The sequence below is a fragment of the Lissotriton vulgaris genome, chromosome 10, assembly GCF_964263255.1.
Source record: "Lissotriton vulgaris chromosome 10, aLisVul1.2, whole genome shotgun sequence".
Lineage (NCBI taxonomy): Eukaryota > Metazoa > Chordata > Amphibia > Caudata > Salamandridae > Lissotriton > Lissotriton vulgaris.
Genome location: NC_141698.1, coordinates 334,450,971 through 334,475,457, shown reverse-complemented (window position 1 = coordinate 334,475,457; position 24,487 = coordinate 334,450,971). Strand labels below are relative to the sequence as shown.

At 43.1% G+C, this 24,487-nt stretch overlaps 1 pseudogene; it reads right to left on the bottom strand.

Annotated features, from left to right (window-relative positions):
• Positions 1 to 381: 381 nt before the first annotated feature.
• LOC147685201 (uncharacterized) lies at positions 382 to 22,837 on the bottom strand (annotated as a pseudogene).
• Positions 22,838 to 24,487: the final 1,650 nt, after the last annotated feature.

Below are 24,487 nucleotides of genomic sequence, written 5' to 3'. Positions count from 1 at the left end.
AATGATCCCAGGGGACTGTATAATAATAAATTTTGAAGATCCCCAAACTGTGGAACTTATTTCCTCATGGGGGCCTCAAACTTCTCCTGAAGGAATCTCAACAAAAAGATTAGCCTTTTTCTACCCCCCAGCTAAATCCCTACCATCAGGCCCTGAATGGAACTGGACTCAGGTAGGCAATTGGAACAGTAAAATGAACTGGCCAACCTGGCCAGGTCAAGGAGGCAGGGAAACCATGCCATTTCCAGATTGGAGGGGTGTTTCCAGCTATAACAGGTTTGACTGCCTGGAGATGGTGGATTGACCACCAGCAGTCCAGGGATTGGATAATGGGATCTCACCCCTACCTGATCTACCACCCTCAATGCTATCAAGCCTCTCTCAATCCTCAAGTCCACCGGCCAAAGCGATATCTTCAACAACTACAACAGATATAACTGAAACAGATATAACTAATACAGAAGTTGAAGATTTCCACCAATGTGACCTCACCCTGCCCTCCACTATTGCTACTATTGTTACCAATTCCAACCATGGTGTATCTTTGCCTTCCCCCCTTAATACCGTTTCCTGTGCATCCCCTAAAACTCCAGCACAGAAAGGAAACTCTGTACCCACTAATGAAACCTTGACGTTCCATTTAGTATCAATATTGTTTTGGAATGTGGCAGGTCTCCGAACCGGGATTCTATCGGCATCCTGGCTGGACTTTGTTACCCCACACCAGATAATCTGTTTGCAAGAGACTAGGTCAATCGACCCATTGCACATACAGGGCTACCTAACATTTCACTCTCCGGCCTGCCCATCAACACATGGCAGACCAATGGGGGGCCTTGTCATATATATCTCAACTAACCTCGAAGTAAGAAAAATCTCCATACTATGTACTACCCCGAATTATCAAATTCTTCTGGTTATTTTTAAAAATGGTACGTCATATAGTATTATTAATTTTTATAGCAATTTATCCCAGATAGAATGTATGAAAACTGTGTCTGCAATTACCGTGTTTACTAGCGAACAACGCGCTAAACATCCATCTACATTGTGTAATGTAATATGGGGAGGTGATTTCAATGTACAACTGTGTCCAAACTATAAGACAACTGATTGTGGCCTTTTAGACGAACATGACTGCCCGTTGACACATTTTACCCACTCCCCGGTAGGAGACTCCCTCAATGAAAGCTTAATGTCTCTAGAATTGTTGTACGCCAACGATCTTGTAGACCCCCCCCGTGGATTTTAAATCTACTTTTCACGGCAGGGGCTGTTTTAGCACCATAGATTTTATTTTGTGTTCTTATTCTTTAAAGGGTACACTTATTCAGTTCACCACAGGAACAGAGGTATCCGGTGATCACTTCCCTAACAGTATTGTATTAAAGCTATCTATGAATGTTCCTCACCCTTCACGGAAGAGCTTACTGATCCAAAATGCATTAACTATGGATAGAACTAATGGTTATTCAGTGAAATGGTCTTGAATAGACCCACTAGTAACAACAACTAAGATTGTAACTAAAGCACTCCCTTGGATAAACACCTGCCTTGACGAGGATTCTACCCCCGAGCAAATTATTTCCAGTTTTGGGGAAATCCTCAAAACTATTCAGAGCGAGTTAGTCCGAACCCACAAATCAGGTACTCATCCCGACCCAAAATGGTTCGATACGGCATGTCGAAAAGCACTAACCGCCCTAAAGAAAGAACTCCATAATCCAATTAGAGACAAGGACAAAATAGCCAAGTTAAGATCTGAATACAAGCAGGCCCAAATCAGATGCAAAAAAGAGCATAAGAAAAAACTGTGGGCCCAGCTTCACGAGAGCTGCCATACAAAGGACAGCTCCCAGTTTTGGCAGGTAGTAAAATCTCCATTTATGCTTGAGGCCAACACCCATCAACACCTAGACGTAGCAGTGACCGCGGACGAGTGGGTGACTCACTTTTCTAAGATCTTTAGTGATCTCCCCCCGGTCAGCGCGGCGCAATGCAACCAAGTAACTGGGTGCCCAAGAAAAGGGGTGTATCCAATTGATCTATTTTTCACCTTGGGGGAGGTTATAAGTGCATTATCCTCCTCAAAAACTGGAAAGGCTCCCGGCCCGGACGGCGTCCCACTAGATCTATTTGTCTCTAACATCGATTTATGGTCCCCAATTATTACTCAGCTAATGGCGGCAGTGTTAAGCACTGGACTTTTGGATTCCTGGTCCTCCTCCATACTTCTCCCTATTTTTAAAAAAGGGGACTGAGGTAATTGGAATTTTTATGGTCAATTGTGTCCCCTAACGTAGACCCCAACGGCTCCATGTACACACTTCAAGTGCATGTAATTTCCCTCCACGACCGAATCTGAAGACGCAAATACATTTGCGTCCAACGTTAACATGTCCTCTATCAGATCCACCATGAATGGATCGATAATTCCGTTCCTAAGTATGCCGTGCCACCGTCTTTATATGGTGCACTTTCACGTTTTCCTGGCTCTGCCGAGCTAGGCCCTGCTTTCTGTCTTCAAGCCACTTCTGCCTCTGTCTCTGAAAGCTGCAGCATGGAGACGCATCCCTGACCTCTTCCTTACTTCCTGTCAACCGAGCGGTGCCCGGCTCGGCCTGGTCTGCCTGCCAAAAACAGTATTTTGCCTTCAAGTTATCAGCGTAGCCAGCTCAGCTCCTCGAAAACACATTCCTGTCTAGTGATTTAGGTAAACATATCCCCGGCTACAGAGCAAAGAGCAAGTCTCCCTGTCTCCGTGCAAGTAATTTACAGTTCCCGTTACCATGATAGGCCCCTGGCTTCGAGCATCCGCATGTAGACACGCAGACGCCTATGCACGTACTAAACATTCAGTATAGAGTAGCCTCTGCCCTAGAGACCTTTTCCTCTAGATTAAACATCCTCCAAATACTAGATATCAGATATGTTTAGGGACAGGTCGATCTGACATGCCAGACTTCTGTCTCTTCTCCTAGTTTTAAAAGTCAGACTCTTAGCTTCCTCCCGTTGCACGTCAATCCCCCGTCATATTAGCTGCGCGCGCATCCAGGCCATAGGTTTCAGCTGACTCTGCAAGAATTCTCCAAGCATCCACCCACTTATGACACTTTTCTGTGACGTTTCTAGTGTGCGCCTCTGTGCACACCCATATTCACGCCTTTTTGCTACGCACATGTGTTCTTATCATATACATTTCACTTGTCACGCCTACTGTATTCAATACTATTGTGTCATTTTACTATATATGTCATGTACTGTGAATAAATCGTTGACATCTTTCCTGCCATCATTGCATACCCGAACCCTTGTATTGATGGACTAGATCTCCATTGACTCGAGGTCATTTAGTCATTCTTTATGATTAAAGCCCTTATGACTCAGACACCACGGACTCTGCCTCTCATTTGATTGAGCTATTTTCTTTAATTTTCCGAAATTATCTGGCAAACTCGTATACGGTAAAATATTTACCACATAATTTGGCGCCCGAATAGGGACCCCTCCCCCACCCCACGCGCCGGCGATGCGTCACAGGCTTTGTCCCCGACTACAGCTGTGACGGACCCCATGCACATCTGCAGGATTTCCTGTATCTCCCTCAGGCCTACGGAGGCGACGGAGACTGCGGCCGACATCCAGACGAGGCGGTGAGGAGTGCGGAGGATCCCGACCAGAGCCCAGCCGAGAGAGCAGTGTCTGAGGTATCGAGAGGCCCACCAGTAGTGTCGAGGCGCATGCGTAGTGCGCGGCAGAAGCAGTGACGTCAGTCCAGTCCAGTCGAGTTTCCGAGGCCTTCCGTTCCGTGCTTCCCGGTGAGTACCGTTGCTGGGGACGCATCTAGACGGGTGCATTAATTTGTGTCCGGTCAAGACGGGTTTGGGTACGCAGACCCGGTCTGCACTGTTTTAGCAGTGTATCTGTACTGTTTAGCAGTGCATCTAGTATTTAATTATACAGTTGTTCGTTTCATAATGTTTCAATGAGTTTAAATGTCATGGTATGAGTGATTGTTCGTATTTTTCTTACTGTGTTTATGGTGCATAGTGTCTAGATCGAGGTAGCGATGCCTTTATTCTCTAAACTGAGACAGATAGGAACTAGGAAAGGGATACTTGAGGAGGCTGTTCCCATCCCACCCAGGGACACTCACGGATATTTTATGTACCACAAGCACGGCTTAGACGCCATATTATTTCTCGACTTGTGGGTGGAATACACTAAAGACTTAGCAAAGCCCGTTACAGGGACATGGGATGCCGTTACAGGGACATGGGACAGGGACATGGGATGCCGAGTGCATCATGAGAGTAGAAGAAGCGTTGTGGAAAAAGAAAGCCAGACAGTCACAGAAAGATGCCATTGAATTATGGCGTAAAGAATCACATAGACGGACAGAGAAAGCACTCAGAAAGGCAGAGAAAAGTAGAGAGGATTCCGACAAAGCCAAAGAAAAAGAACTACTAGAAGAAGGAGAACGAGTTAGAATGGAACAACATGACAGACAGAGTAATGCTATTTTGACAGGACTGTATCCAGTCCTGGCCGAGGGCCTGCCCAAAGCGACCCCGGAAACACCGAAAAATCTGCCACCTCCATTGGTTCCGACTAAATTACGTCACAAGACCGCAGCAGATATTTTTCTTTCATCCTATTTAGACGACGTAGCTCCCGCCTATACTAATGTACCTGCCCATGTACCACCTGCTGACGTTAACCTACCCCATGATCATCAGCCCCCGGGTCCGCAACAGCAGACCCCTCCTGCACCACTTCCTGCACCCGTACCCGTTGTTCCCCCTGGTATTCAACAACTACATCCACTTAATCCTTTTGGGACTGGCACGGTCCAGGTTCCAACTACGTTACAGCAGATACCGACCCTACAGCCAGGTTATGCCCAAGCCTCTGCCTCAGGAGGTGCTACAGGAGGTTATCGCACCCCGCCCCAGATACATCGAGTGACAATGAGAGACTTCGCAATGTCGCGGACACCTAAAGGTGCCCCAGCCGAAAAGCTCAGAGAACAGCTTACAGATTGCAGATATGACACAGTGCCTGGTAAAACAGGACCCATGTTGTTAGCGTCTCTACGTTTAAGACGTGTCACAGATTATTTAATGTTATTACCAGAAATGCCAGACCATCTAGACAATTTGTATCATTTTATTAGAACAGGAGAAAGACCGGAGTGTGTTGGTGAAGCCATGTCACGTCAGAAAGTTGAGAACAAAGGTTTAATTATGCGATTTTTGGTTAATTGTTTGATAAGGGAACAAGATCAGACAGGCTTTCCACAAGATGAGATGGCTAGATTGACCAGGTGGAGCCAGAATATTTCGGAGTGTAAACATGATAAAGAGAGATGTGTACGTGCTATGGTTAAAAAGATCCGTAAAGAAATAATAGCAATACATGCCCGTCGAGAATCTGAAAGACATTCTGGGTCCGAGGAGGATAAGGACTCCTCAGAGGAGGAAGAACCAGAGGATTCAGCAGAAACATCGCAACAGTCAAATAGAGACATGGTGGCATATGTAGGTAGAGAGAAACTCCCTAGACAGTATCCTCTTGAAAGGCCCTTCGATAGACCCATTCGTTTAGAAAACAAGAAACGTTACCTTTGCCCGATACCAGAGCGATGTACCCTTGAACATGTATTCCAAATTACTGATAAAGTACTGAAAGAAAGAGTGGGTTATCATGAACTCAATACCCTACGTGATCAGGAACTAGCCCGGTCCGCAGTACAGTGGGCCGGAGATGACAGCATATATAAAGACGATTCAGTAGTGCAAACCTTTTTAAGTCTTACTCCAGAAGAACAGCGATCTAGCTGGTATATACATGACCCAACACCTCATTATACAGTATGAGAACCAAGCATCTGATCCAGGTCCGTTATATAGTTTATTGCAGGACTTACTCCTGAGGAGATGGAGAGGTCTAGGTACCGATCTAATTGAGACAATTTTAGAACAACGTCACAAGTATAAAACTTTCTTGACTCCACATCTTGTTTCCGTTCCACCCCCAGTCAGGCAACCATATCACTTTGACAAACAGAATCCTTTACGAGAAGTGCATCCAATCCGGAACGCAGATGATACCTTTGCACGTGTGTATGTATACACGCCCATAACTAAAATGGAGTTATTGGAAATGAAGAAAATAGTGCCCAGTCACGATAAAGACCCTGCAGGTTTCCACCGTGAAATAAAAGACATGTTACTCATGGGAGATTATACTTATCCCGACATTATGAAAATATTGAAAGTACTATTGCCTGCCGGTATTTACGAGAAACTCAAAGAAAAAGAATGGGAGGTGGGAGACAAAAAGATAGATTGGGCCGCATTAGAAGCTGAAGAAACGACTCGAACCCCAGGTGTAGGACTTGGGGATAAGACTAAAGCATTACCAGGATTGTTAGTACAGGTTTTGCCTAGATTGTTAGCGACTAAAAAGGAGGACTGGGATGCAATCTCAGCCTGCAAACAGAAACCCGACGAAGACACTAGTGATTTTTATTCCCGATTTGAGAAATGTTTTATTATTAATAGTGGCCTGAAAACAAGTAGCGAGTCATACCCACACCTTTTTGTATCCAAACTAGTTGAGAATTCTCTGCCCCAGGTTAAGAACCGTGTACTGAAAGTCGAGAGCACATGGCAAGCTAATTCGCCTTCCCAAATGTTACAAATGTTACAGTATCACCAGAACAGAATTAGAGAAGAACATGATCACGAACAGAGACGTATGAAAGACACGAAAATGAAAGTACTAGTTGCTCAGTCAGTTCCAGCTGTCATAAAAGGGGTACGACACAATCCAATAATTCAAATTCAGCAGCTCCTGTTAAAGGGATATGCAACTATTGTAAACAGCCAGGTCACTATGTAAACGATTGTGCAGTTTTGAAACACAACATATTCACAGGTAAAACTAAAGAGAGACCGCGTCCTCCGAGACAGGACCAGGTCCAACAACACGTTCCACAGAATGTCCAGCCTATGCAGGTCCCACAACAGACCGTAGCGGTACCACAGCCACAACCCATTGCCGCAACACAGCATGTCACACAGCAGATGTACCAGCAATACACATGAAACAGCCTAGAGAGGGAGGTTGGCTTGCCCCTTATCGAGGTTCCTGTAGATCAAGAAGGCCCTTATGTACACAGTCAGGTATTAGGGAAGGATAGAAAATTTTTAATTGACACAGGGGCAAGCAGGACAACAATCAGTCACGACGAGGTTCCAGGGGCACCCCTCTCAGGCTCACAGAATGTTTCCCTTGGTTTTTCAGGAAAGCCTATTGTTAATGAAGTATCGAAACCAGTTCCCCTTGCAGTTGGTCCATTGTCCCGCACTACAGATTTACTGCTCACAAAATCATGCCCAGAAAACTTGCTTGGTATTAAGACCCTGAAGGCTCTGGGAGCTGTAATATGTTGTTCTCCGGAAGGAGTGAGGTTGTTCCTTCGTGATTTCAAAGGCCATTATGTATTGAGAGATTTTGACCCCAGGTTACAGAATGTTCCTGCACATTTATGGGCAAAAGGCCCCACTGATGTAGGTTGTATGCACATTACTCCATATCGTGTTACACTCAAGCCAGGAGTAGTACTACCACGCATTCGACAATACAAGTTACCACCAGATGCTGTAATGGCTTTACTGAAAATCATTGACGAGCTCATTGCACAAGGAGTGGTTGTAGAAACCGACTCCAATGTTTGTAATTCCCCTATCATTCCAATTCTTAAACGAACTGATCCAAATGCACCTCCAGTTTATCGATTAGTTATCGATTTACGAGAATTGAATAAATGCATTGTACCACAATATCCTGTGGTCCCGGACATTTCATCCCTATTGACAGCTATTGATTCCGAAGCGACGTTCTTTACTGTAATTGACCTCAAGAACGCCTTCTTTAGTGTCCCCATTGACCCGGAAAGCCAATATCTTTTCGGATTCTGTTTAAATGGCCGAAGCTTCAAATTTGCACGCGCACCTCAAGGATTCACAAAAAGCCCCAGCATCTACAGCCAAGCATTAAAACGACAACTTGACAGTATTCTCATGCCTGACAACACTGCCCTACTCCAGTACGTCGATTATCTATTGATCACCGCCCGCAGTGAACCAGAATGTGAACAAGCATCACTGACCGTTTTACTCTTCTTGGCGGACAAGGGACACAAGGTGTCTCCTTCGAAGCTACAATTCTGTGCTCAGCAAGTGGTGTACCTTGGGCACTTGCTGACCAAGTGGGGTAGGCAGCTGACACCTGAACGAATTCAGTTAATTGCACATCTTCCACAACTCAAGACACAGAAAGAAGTACGAGCCTTTATTGGACTCACTTCTTATTGCAGACAATCGATTCCACAATATGCATTTCTAGCTAAACCACTCTTACAGTTGACAACACAGGAGGCAGCGTCTTCGTCTGTTCTCCCATGGACTCAGGAACATACACAAGCTTTTGACGAATTAAAGAAAGCCTTATGTCAAGCACCAGTTTTAGCAACACCTTGTTACACCAAACCTTTTACACTTTTTGTTACAGAACGCGATGGCACAGCGTTGTCGGTTCTCACTCAGTTACAAGCGGACAAACACAGACCGTGTGTTTATTTTTCGAGCACATTGGATCCAGTAGCCCAGGCCTTGCCTGTGTGCTTAAAGTCAGTTGCAGCTACAGCTCTAGCAATCAGACAAAGCGACTCCATTGTATTAGGACATCGATTGACAGTACAAGTTCCACATTCTGTAGAGGTTCTTTTAAACAGAACACAGACTCAACACTTGACTATAGCACGACTGACAGGTTATGAATTGACATTATTCCAGCCACACATAGAAATCAGACGCTGTAATACACTGAATCCTGCTACACTTTTACCATCGAGCACTACAGATCCTACTCCACATGACTGCGTAGAGGTAGTTGACACAGTTACGAAACCCAGACAAGACTTAACAGATGTCGCATTACCCGATCCAGACCTGACACTTTATGTGGATGGTTCATGTTTAAGAACAAGTACAGGAGAGTTAGTGGCCGCGTATGCAGTGACCAGTGAAACTGATGTCATAGAAACACATCGCATTGACACCCTGTCAGCCCAAGCAGCAGAGCTCATTGCTCTGACCCAAGCCTGTATACGAGCCAAGAACCAGAAAGTAAATATATACACAGATTCACATTATGCATTCGGAGTTGTTCACGACTTTGGTGTCCTCTGGCAAGAAAGAGGTTTCTTGACCTCTCACGGAGCCAAGTTACAACATGGCCCCCTCATTCAAGCCCTATTAGAAGCAATACATTTGCCTACAGCTATAGCTATCATGAAGTGCAAGGCACATACAAAAGTCACAGACAAGATTTCTCAGGGCAACGACTTTGCAGATCGAATAGCGAAACATACAGCACTGACTAATACTCAAACAATTGACATGACCAAGACAGACGTGACTTCACAGACACATTGTATGACAGTCAGGGACCCCACACAAGATGTCATCGACATACAGACACATGCCACTCCAGATGAAATAAAGAAATGGGCTGAACAAGGAGGGGTCCAGACAGACCAATGATGGATGATGAGGGGAAAGACCACATGGTTCCTCCCCGACTCTATGGTCCAAGTTATCATTAACACAGCAAATAGTCCAGCAAATTTAGGAGAAAAAGCCATGTTAGACAGTGTACAGAATCTTTGGTTCAACAAGCATTTACGAGCAGCAGCGAAACAGAAAGTGCGTACCTGCATGATCTGTTGTCAGTTCAATCCAGGAAAAGGGATTCCCGTAGAGCAAGGTGGATTCCATCCTCCTGACTATCCTTTTGAAGTCCTCCAGATGGATTATATCCAGATGGACAGATGCCTAGGATTTAAGTATGTCCTCGTAGTTGTCTGTGCCCTATCCCGATGGACAGAAGCATATCCCGTCCCAGATTACACTGCCCCGACCACTGCCAAGCAGTTGGTTCGTGAGTTTTTCCCTCGATACGGTTTGCCCCGTGTCGTGTATTCAGATAACGGTCAGCCATTCTCATCCGAACTCATGAAGCAGGTCTCTCTTCTATTGGGGTACCAGTGGAAGTTTCACTGTGTCCGGCATCCTGAGGCAGCAGGTCTCGTGGAGCGGCACAATCAGACTCTGAAAACTCGCCTTGCAAAAGTGTGTAAAGAGAAGGGAGTAGATTGGATAGTAGCATTGTCAGTTGCACTTTTTTATATGAGAATTGTAGCCCACTCTAGGACAGGGCTATCCCCGTATGAGGTGGTCTTCGGTAGACCTCCTAATATGTGGGGGACGCCTCTGCCGCGAAAGATTACAGATGTTGATAGTACTATGCTGACAGATTACCTTGCTTCCTTGATGTCTGCACTACAATCATGTCGTTCACAGGTCGCGGCAGCCTTCCCAGACAACACCGAGGTGAAGCCACACAAGATCGTCCCTGGTGACCTCGTATACATCCGCAACTTCGATCGGAAGAGTCCGTTGGAGCCCCGCTGGAAGGAGCCGAAGATTGTTTTGTTAACTACAAGGACTGCCGTCAAATTGGAGGGCCGTAAGGGCTGGCTCCACTCAAGTCACGTGAAAAGACATTATGGACTTCCGCCAAAATCCGAATCCCAGAACTCCCACGTCCCAGTGACTGATACCAAACTTCCCCTTCTAGAGAAAACTCCCCAAGAGGAGTATCGCCAGAAACTAAGGTCTAGTAAGTCAGACAGTTTAATTGTTTAAGTCCCCCTTGGGTGAAGCGGTTAGGCAGTTCTGACAATGTATAAGATAGACCCAAATAGAGAGAGAGATAGTCAGGAGACCAAGAAACGAAAATATTGTAAAAATCTCCGGAGCAGATGCGTCTGCACATTACTTATTATGCTTTTTCTGAGTCTTACGATTATTGTTTTAAGTTGGATGCTTTATATGTATTTTCCTCTTGAACACTTTTCTAATAATACTGCAGAACACACGTTTAGTGCTCTACCCCCACACGAATTGTCATATCGACTTGCGCTGCGCAACAATACATTTATTCGTATGTTACACCATTCTCACCAGATCAACAATGCCACTAACTGTTGGATATGTGGCCGACTCCCTCCCTACCAGAACTATAAGGGAGCTCTGCCTCTCTTTCCTTACCCGTTTACACATAATGGTTCCTGTGGTGCCTGGTTTAGTTTAATATCTACTATAGACACTGTCTCTAAGGTTTCCCAAGGCAATTGGATATGGGGAAATCTGAACACAGTCATGAAAAAAGCATGTTTCCCGAACGAAGAAGGTCTTCCACAAATGACAGGGACAGACCTAGAAAACGAAGTATATGGATTAGGCAATTTTACACTTAACCTCATGATTCTAAATGTTCAGTCAGAAACCAGCCCAGACTTACCATCCATATCAGTTCTACCAGCGAAAGGTGTATTATGTGTCAGAAAGAATGGTTCAGTACATCTAGGTCACAGTGACTGTACTACTGTGGTCGAATTTAGTGATCAAGGCAAGTCTACATTCAAAGCTTCCCGACATTCCTACTTTATTTGTGGTCAGACAGCTTATGTCCGTTTACCTCCAGACTGGGATGGTACCTGTTTCATTGCATTCTTATTGCCACCAGTATTTCTAGCCCCATCTGACTATCACAGGAATTCCCGCCTTAACATTGTTAGACACAGGAGAAACATCCCAATAGTTGATCAGACTGAAACTACATGGGAACAATATACAGATTTCAATAAAGGATTCTTTTTCTTTGTAGGTCCTGTCCAGAATAGTAAATTGATACGCAAATTAACCAGAACGTTAGAAGCAGTAGTGAATGAGACTACTTCAGCTTTGGGCAACTTAACAGAGGAGCAGTCTGCTATGAGACTTGTTGTTCTTCAGAACCGCCTTGTCCTTGACGTCATCCTGGCCGATAGGGGCGGGGCTTGTAGAGTCATCGGATCCAGTTGCTGCGTATTTATTCCAAATAATGCGCCATCAGTCTATAAAGCCATTACCCGACTTCACGAGATTGCTCACCTGATACACCAGAATCCAGGCTCCTGGACTTGGTCCGGTTGGCTCTGGAGTGTAGTAACAGCCTGGGGATGGAAGCTACTGTCATTCCTAGGAATCATATTGGCCATAGTATTCAGTTGTTGCCTTTGTTTGCAATGTGGGCCAGCGATTTGCGGCTTGTGCGCCACAGCTTGTGTTCCCCATTCAAGTGCACGTTCCCATTCCAGAAAAAAGAAAGAAGAGCAAATGATGTTATATGAGCAGATTGATGGTCTCATGAACATCGACATATCATGAAGGGTCCGTAGGGGACAAGGAGGGAATGAGGTAATTGGAATTTTTATGGTCAATTGTGTCCCCTAACGTAGACCCCAACGGCTCCATGTACACACTTCAAGTGCATGTAATTTCCCTCCACGACCGAATCTGAAGACGCAAATACATTTGCGTCCAACGTTAACATGTCCTCTATCAGATCCACCATGAATAGATCGATAATTCCGTTCCTAAGTATGCCGTGCCACCGTCTTTATATGGTGCACTTTCACGTTTTCCTGGCTCTGCCGAGCTAGGCCCTGCTTTCTGTCTTCAAGCCACTTCTGCCTCTGTCTCTGAAAGCTGCAGCATAGAGACGCATCCCTGACCTCTTCCTTACTTCCTGTCAACCGAGCGGTGCCCGGCTCGGCCTGGTCTGCCTGCCAAAAACAGTATTTTGCCTTCAAGTTATCAGCGTAGCCAGCTCAGCTCCTCGAAAACACATTCCTGTCTAGTGATTTAGGTAAACATATCCCCGGCTACAGAGCAAAGAGCAAGTCTCCCTGTCTCCGTGCAAGTAATTTACAGTTCCTGTTACCATGATAGGCCCCTGGCTTCGAGCATCCGCATGTAGACACGCAGACGCCTATGCACGCACTAAACATTCAGTATAGAGTAGCCTCTGCCCTAGAGACATTTTCCTCTAGATTAAACATCCTCCAAATACTAGATATCAGATATGTTTAGGGACAGGTCGATCTGACATGCCAGACTTCTGTCTCTTCTACTAGTGTTAAAAGTCAGACTCTTAGCTTCCTCCCGTTGCACGTCAATCCCACGTCATATTAGCTGCGCGCGCATCCAGGCCATAGGTTTCAGCTGACTCTGCAAGAATTCTCCAAGCATCCACCCACTTATGACACTTTTCTGTGACGTTTCTAGTGTGCGCCTCTGTGCACACCCATATTCACGCCTTTTTGCTACGCACATGTGTTCTTATCATATACATTTCACTTGTCACGCCTACTGTATTCAATACTATTGTGTCATTTTACTATATATGTCATGTACTGTGAATAAATCGTTGACATCTTTCCTGCCATCATTGCATACCCGAACCCTTGTATTGATGGACTAGATCTCCATTGATTCGAGTCATTTAGTCATTCTTTATGATTAAAGCCCTTATGACTCAGACACCACGGACTCTGCCTCTCATTTGATTGAGCTATTTTCTTTAATTTTCCGAAATTATCTGGCAAACTCGTATACGGTAAAATATTTACCACATAATAGAAATAACCCTGCCTGCTACAGACCCATTTCCCTCCTGGATTCACTGGGTAAAGTCGCGGGCCGCCTAATTCTTGACCGTTTACAGGATTGGCGGCAGAAAACAACATCTTTACCGACCTCCAGTACGGATTCCGGGAGGGACTGGGTACCGTAGAACAGGCTTTAAACCTGACACTTCTAATAGGAAAGTATGTGGGAGTCAAACGGGGTAACCTATTCATGGTCTACGTCGACCTTAGCGCGGCGTTTGACTGTGTAATTCACGCTAAGCTATGGTCTATTCTGGAGGAGTTGGGGGTCGATCCGCCGCTAATCAAATTTTTGCGCGAGCTTTATTCTGAAGCTTCGGCTAGCGTAAGATTTGGAACAGGTGGCGAATTAACATCTTCTTTCCCAATACCTCGCGGAGTTAGACAGGGTTGTGTCCTGGCTCCCTTCCTGTTTAATTTATACACCAATGGTTTGGAAGCAGCCATGCTCGAAGGGAGTCAGGATTTACCTACCATTAACCATCGCCCTATCCCAGCATTGCTTTATGCTGATGATTCAGTAATCTTCGCTAGGTCCCTGGTACAGCTGCAGAAACAATTGGACAAATATTGTAACTATATGCTCTCACTTGGGTTAAAGGTGAATAAGACCAAGACCTTTGTCATGCAAACAGGGCCCAAGGTGAAAAGCTCCAAACATCTTTGCATCGAGCAATCCAAACTAGAACGAGTTAGGGAATACCCTTATTTGGGTATCCTAATAGATGAACAGCTAACGTGGAAAAGGGCATTGGTAACTAGAAAACTGCTTTACCAACGTGCTACCTCTGCCCTTGTTTCATTTTCCAGAAAAATGGGTAAGCCATCCCCCCGTACTACTTAAAATTCACCAAGCCAAATGCCAGAGCATTGCTACATACGGAGCCGGTGTATGGGGCTATGTAAACACGGCTGAACTCCAAAAAATACAAAACGGCTTTGCAAAATACCTGTTGGCCCTCCCACAGAGCGCCCCCACATACGGATGCCATATTGAGCTTGGGATTGACTACCTAGCTGATTACATCAAATGTCAACCAATGCTACTATGGCACCGTATCTGGTCTAAGCCTGAATGTCATCTCACTCGTGCCTTGATCCTAGACTGCCTGGGACTAACATCCTGGAAAAAGATTCCCTGGTTGGCATATGTTGTCAACTTTTTGAAAGATTTGGATCTCAACCAATATGTAATAGAGCCATCACTAATTAGTGAGCTAAGCAGAAAAACCCTCAAGTGCCACTGTCTTAACCATCTCAGGCAACTTCGTTTGAGCGGCGAAGTACCCAACCAATCAAATGCTCACATTATGATGGTCCAAGTGTCACCAGGTATACAGCCTTATCTCACATATCATTTGTCCAACCACGAAAAATACCTACTAACCAGGTTCCGTTTCAATTTGTTTTTCCGATTGGTGACTTTTCCAAACCCATTAAATTGGTCTCATGACCTGGAGAAATGCCCATGCGACAAGGTCTCGTCCCAAACCACCATGCATGTAGTCTTTTTCTGCCATTTCTACGCCATAACACGCAAACACTGGGTTTTGCTAGTGTTGCGTCAGATGGGGCTGAGGACCTGCCGACCGGCGTTTCTAGCATTGCAACAGCTAGAATCACAATACGCGGCAAAGAATTTAGCCATGTATTTGAAATCATGTTTAACAATTCGTAAAGCAATAAGAAATGAAGACTTAAATCCATGAAATTTTGTACCATGTAGTTGATTGAAAGTGTATTTCCCCTTTTTTTATGCTTCTTAATTGTACTATAACACCGTAATATCAATATCGTGTTTTTTTTATGAGAATATGTTTTAAAAATTATGATGTACTTTTTATGGTTAACAAATTGTTTAATCGAATAAAAGAATTTGACTGACTGACAGTCAGGCACTCTCCTTGCAGAAATATAATCATTTAGTCAGTACCTAAGTACTCATGCAGCAAAGTAGACCTTAGGGCATGGACTGCTTCAAACCCCTATACACTATGCATGCAGTCTTCTATGCACCTGCAAACTTGTCTTTTATAACTTCAGTTCCCCAGTCTGTATCCTTACACTTCCACCAAAAACTCTGTCACTGCTGTTTCAGTATTGTAGTGACCCTTTCAGCAGTATGTGGTTATCCATTCACTGTGCTAAAAGTGAAGCACTTATAAATTCAGTCAGGCACTCTCCTTGCAGAACTGTAATTATTCAGTCAGTACCCAAGTACTCATGCAGCAAAGTATGCCTTAGGGCAAGGACTGCTTCAAACCTCTATACACTATGAATGCAGTCTTCTATGCACCTGCAAATTTGTCTTTCATACCTTCAATTCCCCAGTCTGTATCCTTACACTTCCAGCAAACACTCTGTCACTGCTGTTTCAGTATTGTACTGAGCCATTCAGCAGTATGTGCTTATCTATGCACTGTGCTAAAACTAAAGCACTTATACATTCAGCCAGGCACTCTCCTTGCAGAACTGTAACCATTCAGTCAGTACCCAAGTACTCATGCAGCAAAGTAGGCCTTAGGGCATAGACTGCTTCAAACCCCTATAGACTATGCATGCAGTCTTCTATGCACCTGCAAACATGTCTTTTATACCTTCAATTCCCCAGTCTGTATCCTTACACTTCCACCAAACACTCTGTCACTGCTGTTTCAGTATCGTAGCGAGCCATTCAGCAGTATGTGCGTATCTATGCACTGTGCTAAAAGTGAAGTACTTATAAATTCAGTCAGGCACTCTCCTTGCAGAACTGTAACCTTTCAGTCAGTACCCAAGTACTCATGCAGCAAAGTAGCCCTTAGGGCATGGACTGCTTCAAACCCCTATACACCATGCTTGCAGTCTTCTATGCACCTGCAAACTTGTCTTTTAAACCATCAATTCCCCAGTATGTATCCTTACCCTTCCACCAAACACTCTGCCACTGCTGTTCAGTATTGTAGTGAGCAATTCAGCAGTATGTCCTTATCCTTTCACTGTGCTAAAACTGAAGCACTTATAAATTCAATCAGGCACTCTCCTTGCAGAACGGTAATCATTCAGTCAGTACCCAAGTACTCATGCAGCAAAGTAGGCCTTAGGGCATGGACTGTTTCAAACCCCTATACACTCTGCATGTAGTCTTGTATGTATCTGCACACTTGTCTTTTATACCTTCAATTCCCCAGTCTGTATTCTTACACTTCCACCAAACACTCTGTCACTGCTGTTTCAGTATTGTAGTGACCCTTTCAGCAGTATTTGCTTATCCATTTACTGTGCTAAAAGTTAAGCACTCATAAATTCAGTCAGCCACTCTCCTTGCAGAACTGTAATCTTTAAGTCAGTACCCAAGTACTCATGCAGCAAAATAGACCTTAGGGCATTGACTGCTTCAAACCCCTATACACTATGCATGCAGTCTTTTATGCACCTGCATACTTCTCTTTTATACCTTCAATTCCCCAGTCTGTTTCCTTACACTTCCACTAAACACTCTGCCACTGCTTTTTCAGTATTGTAGTGAGCCATTCAGCTATATGTGCTTATCTATTCACTGTGCTAAAACTGAAGCACTTATAAATTCAATCAGGCACTCTCCTTGCAGAACTGTAATCATTCAGTCAGTACCCAAGTACTCATGTAGCAAAGTAGGCCTTAGGTCATGGACTGCTTCAAACCCCTATACACTATGCATGAAGTCTTCTACGCACCTGCAAAAATGTCTTTTATACCTTCAATTGCCCAGTCTGTTTCCTTACACTTCCACCAAACACTCTGTCACTGCTGTTTCAGTATTGCAGTGAGCCATTCAGCAGTATGTGCTTATCTATGCACTGTGCTGAAACTGAATCACTTATAAATTCAGTCAGACACTTTCCTTGCAGAACTGTAATCATTCACTCAGTACCCAAGTACTGATGCAGGAACGTACGCCTTAGGACATGCACTTCTTCAAACATCTATGCACTATGCATGCAGTCTTGTATCCACCTGCTCAGTTCTGTTTCACACCTTCCATTCCCCAGTCTGTATCCTTACACTTTCACCAAGCTCTCTCTCACTGCTGTTGCACTGTTGTAGTGACTTATTCATCAGTGTGTAGTAATCCATTCGCTGCAATAAAACACTAAGGGGCAGATGTACAATAACTGGCAAGTCCCCAGGGATATGCCAGTTATTGTGCGCCATGCCACCACCACCATGGATGCGCCGCATTTACAATGCGGCACACCTCTGGGGCAGAAACGACACAAATGCCTGTCGCATCTGTGCCGTAAAGGCGGCGCATTGCTGGAGTTGCATCACAAGCGCAACACAGCTCCAGCAATGCTCTGGGGGCCCTATGCTCACAATGCTGTGTCAATCCTTACGCCTGCTTCAAGCAGGCACAGAGTTTTGACGCAGCATGGGCCCAAAAGTGACTGAGTGAAATTTTGTAGATTTCACTCAGCCACTTTTAAGAGGCGTTCCTGCGCCGGAACATACCCCCCCCCAGTGCAGGAACGCCTCCTTCTGGTGCAGGGCATTACAACGTGACGCATCTCCCAGATACCCCGCACCATGGCACATCTTTTGCGCCACCACTGCGTCACAAAGGTGAAGCAACGGCGGCGTAAAAGAGGCGCAAGGGGGTTTTAATTCTGCCCCTAACTCTTACAATTTCACCCAGGCAGTTTCACCAGCAGTGCAAAGGGAAGCATAGACTTGTAACACATTTATGTACATATGTTACATTCAAATGCTTCTGAAGTACTACAGTAGTCTGTAAGTAAACACCTTACAGACTAATGCTGTAGCACTTCCTTATAGTTCTGCACTTTCATATTCATCATACACTACTAATGTATTCTTTCATTCATTTATGCACTACACATTTATTCAAAAAAATTTTTACAAACTATTATACTAATGTAGCTCTTTTGTTGACCAGTGAAGTTAGTTCTTTAAAGAACTTTTTTTTTCAGTAGTTTTGAATTTGTTTTGTATTTTTTGAACAGTTTTTCTTTTGTTTTTGTTTTTTTTAAACGGAAAAAAGGAACTGTGCAAACAAAAAAGTCTCCAACGGGAACAAATAAACAAAAAGAAATTAGCAGTGGGGAGCAACGGTGCTCCTGTTTGCGCCTGCAAATCAAATAAATTGATTGTTCCCCATAGCACAATGTCTCTTTGCAAAATTTACAAAGAATTATCAAGTCTCCAAAATCTAGACGGATGTCCGGATGTGGACTGGATGGTGCTGTGGATGGTGCTGTTGAAGTGCTGGCAACAGCTGGTGGAGGGTCTTCCCGCAGCCTATCAAATGAAGCTCTCGCATAATTATGAGGATGAAGGGTCTTCACGTGTCGAACCATACTGGCAGTTCCAAATTAATTTTTTTTGGCCAGATCTCCACTAGATAGTGTGGTCCCACACACCTTGCAGGTGACCTTGGCAGAATTCACCTTGTTTTCTCCATCTGGAAATGTGAAAAATTTCCAGATTAAAGCTTCTTTCCTTTTTGGCTGTTTATCCTCAGCCAGAAATTCCTCTTCTGAAGAGTGTTCAGAAATATCTTCTTCTTGAAGTGCTGCCATATTAAAATTCTCTTCAAAAACACAGGAGCTTCAGAAAAGAGATAGTTCTTCAGTGAAAGTCAAAGAAGAATGATTAAAATGGGTGGGGTCTTTCAACAGTTGGAATAGGAAGTATTATGAACCAATCAAATCTCTTGTTTTGCAGTCACATGGCGTGCGCATACGGTGCGCTTACGATGCACGTACGTACGACGTACCACTGAGATTTGCGTAATTGCTTTTAAAAGAAATATACACTTATTAAAAGTAATAAAAAACTATTTTCATGATTATCTCAGACAATGCCTTGCCTTAATATTTACATTAAATACATAGATATATCTTTTTAAACATTAAGAAACTTTCGCGGAGTACACGTACGGTGCGCCGTACAAATGCACGTGACATCACGTAGAAGCGCCGATGCGACGCGGAACGTCAAAACGTATTCGTAACGTATGCGCGGGTACGGGTACAGTAAGATTACAGATACAAAGGATGGTGCGACCACCGTACGGGTACCACATGTTTACCACAAAATAATGCAAAAAAATATATATAGAATTTAATTTTGATATATTGAAGGAAAAAAAATTAAAAATCATTTTTGAATTTAGTTTTTTTATTATTTTACATCCAAAATATGTAATGTAATAAAAAAAGAACTAAAAATAATGATTATAAAAATGTAGAAAATTAGTATTAAAAAAAAAAAAAGAATTATATATTATAAATAATACATTTAAAAATTGGCATTTACAAAACCTATGAAATTCCATGAAAAAACCATAGGTTTTAGGCACGTTATAGTTAGGAATTAGCATTTAAAAAACCTTAGAAATTCTCTGGAAAAAACATAGGTTTCACATATGTTATAGTTAGGAATTAGTATTTAAAAAAACATTAGAAATTCACAGAAAAAAACATAGGTTTCACACATGTTATAGTTAGCTGGACATTTCACTCATACAAAACCATTGAAATTACCCCGTTATAGTTAGTTGTACTAACTATAACTCGCGCGCCCGGAATTCACTGCTGATGATGTCACATATTACATAAATGACATGGTCAGTGACATCACTGATGACATTACTGATGCCATCTCAAATGACATCACTGATGACATCATCCACGGAACAAACTAATACACCTCATCATTCAGTAGCATAACCTTTCAACACTCATTATAAAATATGAAGTACCATATTTGAAACCATTGACACACCAGTAAAAGTTTCTAAAAACCCATTCAGTAATTCCTACATCTACACACATCTAAACACTTACATATAGATTCATTCCTACATGCTAACAAAGATCAATAGAACACTATTAAATATACTTATACACCTATATCAACATTACACACCAGCAGATATCCTATTCCTTTATGCAGACATCCTACTCACTTATGCAAACAATTGATCATACTTATATTTACTAAGCTACTCACTTAAACAGACACACTTTATTTATTCATATAGATTGTAACTCATACTTAGTGTTATAAAATCAGTATTACAAGTATACATTATCCATACATCAATCATACAATCACTGAGTATTATGTATACTTATTTATTTACAATAACTGTCACATACACTGCCTTTTATATTTTTAGTTTGTTGGACATATATCATTGAGAAATATATTTATTCATCACCACACTCATAAAGAGATTCACTCACCCGAACAACTGTTTCCACATACAGTCTTAACCTCATATACTTACTAAATCAACTATTTACACATCTTTCCACAGTCACGCACGTCCCACCCACCCACACACACATTCATTCACTATCCCATACAAATACTCATTTAACTAATTAATAACTAATATAGACTTTCACATAGGTAGTAACCAACTTATGTAGTTGTATGCATAACAAGAGATAGAGTGATATAGGTATTCACACAGTTTAATCACTATCCCACATATTTAGTGAGACACATTAAATTCGTCACTTAGACAGTCAATCACTTTGCTACTAAATCCTCCTTTCAGTCACTTATACATCCACTCAGTCTTCAAGGCAGATTGCTATATATATATATATATATATATATATATATATATATATATATATATATATATATATATATATATATATATATATATATATATATATATATATATACTTATTTAAATATCGAACCAAACCACATTGACTAGATGATGTCATCAGTGATGTCACTGACCATGGCATGAATGATGTAATATGTGACATCATCAGCAGTGGATTGCGAGCGCACGAGTTATAGTTAGTACAACTAACTATAACGGGGGAATTTCAATGGTTTTGTATGAGTGAAATGTCCAGCTAACTATAACATGTGTGAAACCTATGTTTTTTTCAGTGAATTTCTAAGGGTTTTTAAATGCTAATTCCCAACTATAACATATGTGAAACCTATGTTTTTTTCAGTGAATATTTGTATATATACACACATATACATATATAAATGACCCAGTGGCGGTCACCATTGGCTTTATATCTTTGGTGCAGTTTGACGAACCTTCACAAAATGTCCCCCCCCCCCTCAAAAACATTTTCACCTCAGCTCCATCCTGGAAATTTGGGGGGTTCCATCAAGGGGGGGCCAGAAAATAGGGGTGTTCCAAAAAGTGTTTTCCTCCTTCATTGTTTTAAACTCAACTATAGCCTAAATTATTGAATGGATTTACACCAAATTTGGAAGAAAGCTAGATCTTGGTCCAGGAAGAGTATGATTTGGTGTAAACCTGTTCAGTAGTTTTTGAGCAATTAATGCTCAAAAACATTGCATATTTAAGGCTGCGAGGTTCCTCGGACCCAAGAGATCTTTGTCTCAAAGCTCTATTGGCTGCCACCACAACAACAAGGATGTGGCGGCAGCTATCTTAGAATTCGGGACTCAGTCTTCAGTCCAAAAAAAGCACACACAAAAAGGCATATGGGGCAGGGTGGGATACTCTGACCCCCTAATGCCTGGTGGTGAAATCACTAAGGGATCCCAAATGGGGCCATAAACATTGTTTTGTTAATGTTGCCACATATCCACAGTGGATCTGCAAATCCATGGCAGAAATGAGAAAAACATGCTGGCTCCTACGATTATTTTTACAAACCCCCCTGGTTGGGTTAGGGCCTGGGGCAGTGCAGAATGTTTATTTTGGGGTAGGGTGCTGCGTTCCCCCTTTCCCAAGCCCCAGTGAGGCCCTGAGGACCTCATCCTATGGTGATGAGGTATAAAATGGAGGGAGGAGAGCGAGCAGCTCCCATCCCAAAGCCTTATTGTCATGCCTGCCACAATCCGTATTCCAGATGTGGCAGGCGGAGCATGTCTAGAATGAAGTGTCCCACGACAGACAGGAAGTTGCTTGGATTCCTAGTTGTTCCCTGCCTTCAGCTTTCTGCCGTCAGTTTCCTTACCCCTGCTTCCGGGTCCTTCTTAAGGTTGCAGACTTTCTCTGTAGCTATTCTTTGGGTTTTCATCAAGGTTGATATTCTCTTTGTCGGCCTCATTTCGGATCCACTCTTGCCTGCTCTTGCACTCGGGTATATGGATCTGCAAAACAAAGAGAGAAACACATTTAAAGAATCAGCGCTCTGCAGGTTCCAGGCTGGATAACGCGCTACGCGCGCTCACATGTTTGAACTAACTGACACTTATTTGATATTGCATCTTGCTCATGGATTCAGTATAATAAGTTTTGCCTCTGACGAGAAAAACCTATGAACATAAAATACGATGTGATGATATGCTTTAATTCTAAAAGTTGAAATATTTCACACTTATGATTTCCTTTTTATGAGTCTTCAAAACTATAGTTTTGTATTTTGTCTTGGTCATATGTATAATACTGAAAGGCATGTAGAAATGCATAATGTGTGTATATACTTTTCTTCCCTTTTATTCAGTTTAAAAAAAATTCTAGTCACTCCCATTGAGCCTTCTTTTAAGACAAAAACAGTAAAATATAAGTTATGCTATAGTCTAGGAATTATTATGGTTCGTGATCTCACCTGTTAAACCTCTACTGCATATACAACTACTTTCTTTTTTTTCCTTAGATATATAAAACTTCCTTAGCTGCTATTTTACCTACTGATAAACAGAAGAGGGGAATTGTTCAGATATTTAATTACAAGTCAAAGAGACATATAAGTCAACTCATGGATTAGAGGTTGGTTCTGGCACTTTTTTAATTTTCCTTCCATTTTTATTTATTTTATTCATTTAGAAAGTTTTGTATAGCGCGACCGTGACCCTCGAGGGTATCAGAGCTCATTAAATGGAGATAATACGATTAGCACTTGGTCTGACCAACATGCAAACATATGCGTGAGAGACAAACAAATCAAAGATTAAGAATAGGCTAACAGTGGTTGGAGTAGAGTAAGGCACGTACAAGGCCGGACAGTCTACATAAGAGTTTGCTATCTGAATCTATTCAATGTCATTGATATGTTGATTTAGAGTAGGAACTTAGTCAGTAGATATGATTTGGCTTCTCTTTTGAAGGCGTAGGTGGAGGAAATTAGGCGAAGGTCCAGCTGTAAAGAGTTTCATAGCTTGGAAGCGACAGACGAGAATGCTTCCATGTAGAAGGCGTCTTCCAGGGCCCACCCCAACATTCGTAACACAGCACAGTCTTCATGGGACATTCTTGTTTTTTCTTCCCCTTCGATCTGGGTTGGCTTTCACTATTGTTGGGTCACCTAGGTCATAAGGGAAGTTGGGAACTAGCATTGTGGCTTCCTCTTGCTCCGGCAGATAATAAGGTGAGATTCCAACACATGTTAGACCCCCTTGATCCCATTCCCCGGGGGGCAACATTTAATTAAAAAAGGGGAGGAGGCCACACAGCCCCCCTACCTGAGGCTATATGAGGTCCAGTGGAACCCCATCTCCGGGCGATGAGATATAAAATGAAGGGAGATGGGCCACTCCCTGAAGCCTATAAAAAAATAGGGGCCCCATCCCCTGGGGCTGTACATAGCTTAAAATGAAGATAGGCCAGTGTAGCACCCCTCCCTGAACCTCTAAAGGCCCGGGGACACTGTCCCGCTAGCCCAACTGAGTTACTGTGTTCCAAGTGTGCAGTGTGGGGTTGTCTGCCTCCGGGTGGGTTTGCCACATACAGCACCGCCAAAATTCTTCATGTATAGTTAGCTCTGGTAAATTAATGACTGCCTACGACTTGGCGGTGCGGGAGCAGACCGCCATGCCAGCACCCCACTCATGCACTGAGTTTTCTCCTGGTCTGGCGGGTGGTCCTTTGACATTCCCACAGCTGTGCCTTTGCAAAGGGCACTGCAATGGGAACCCCAA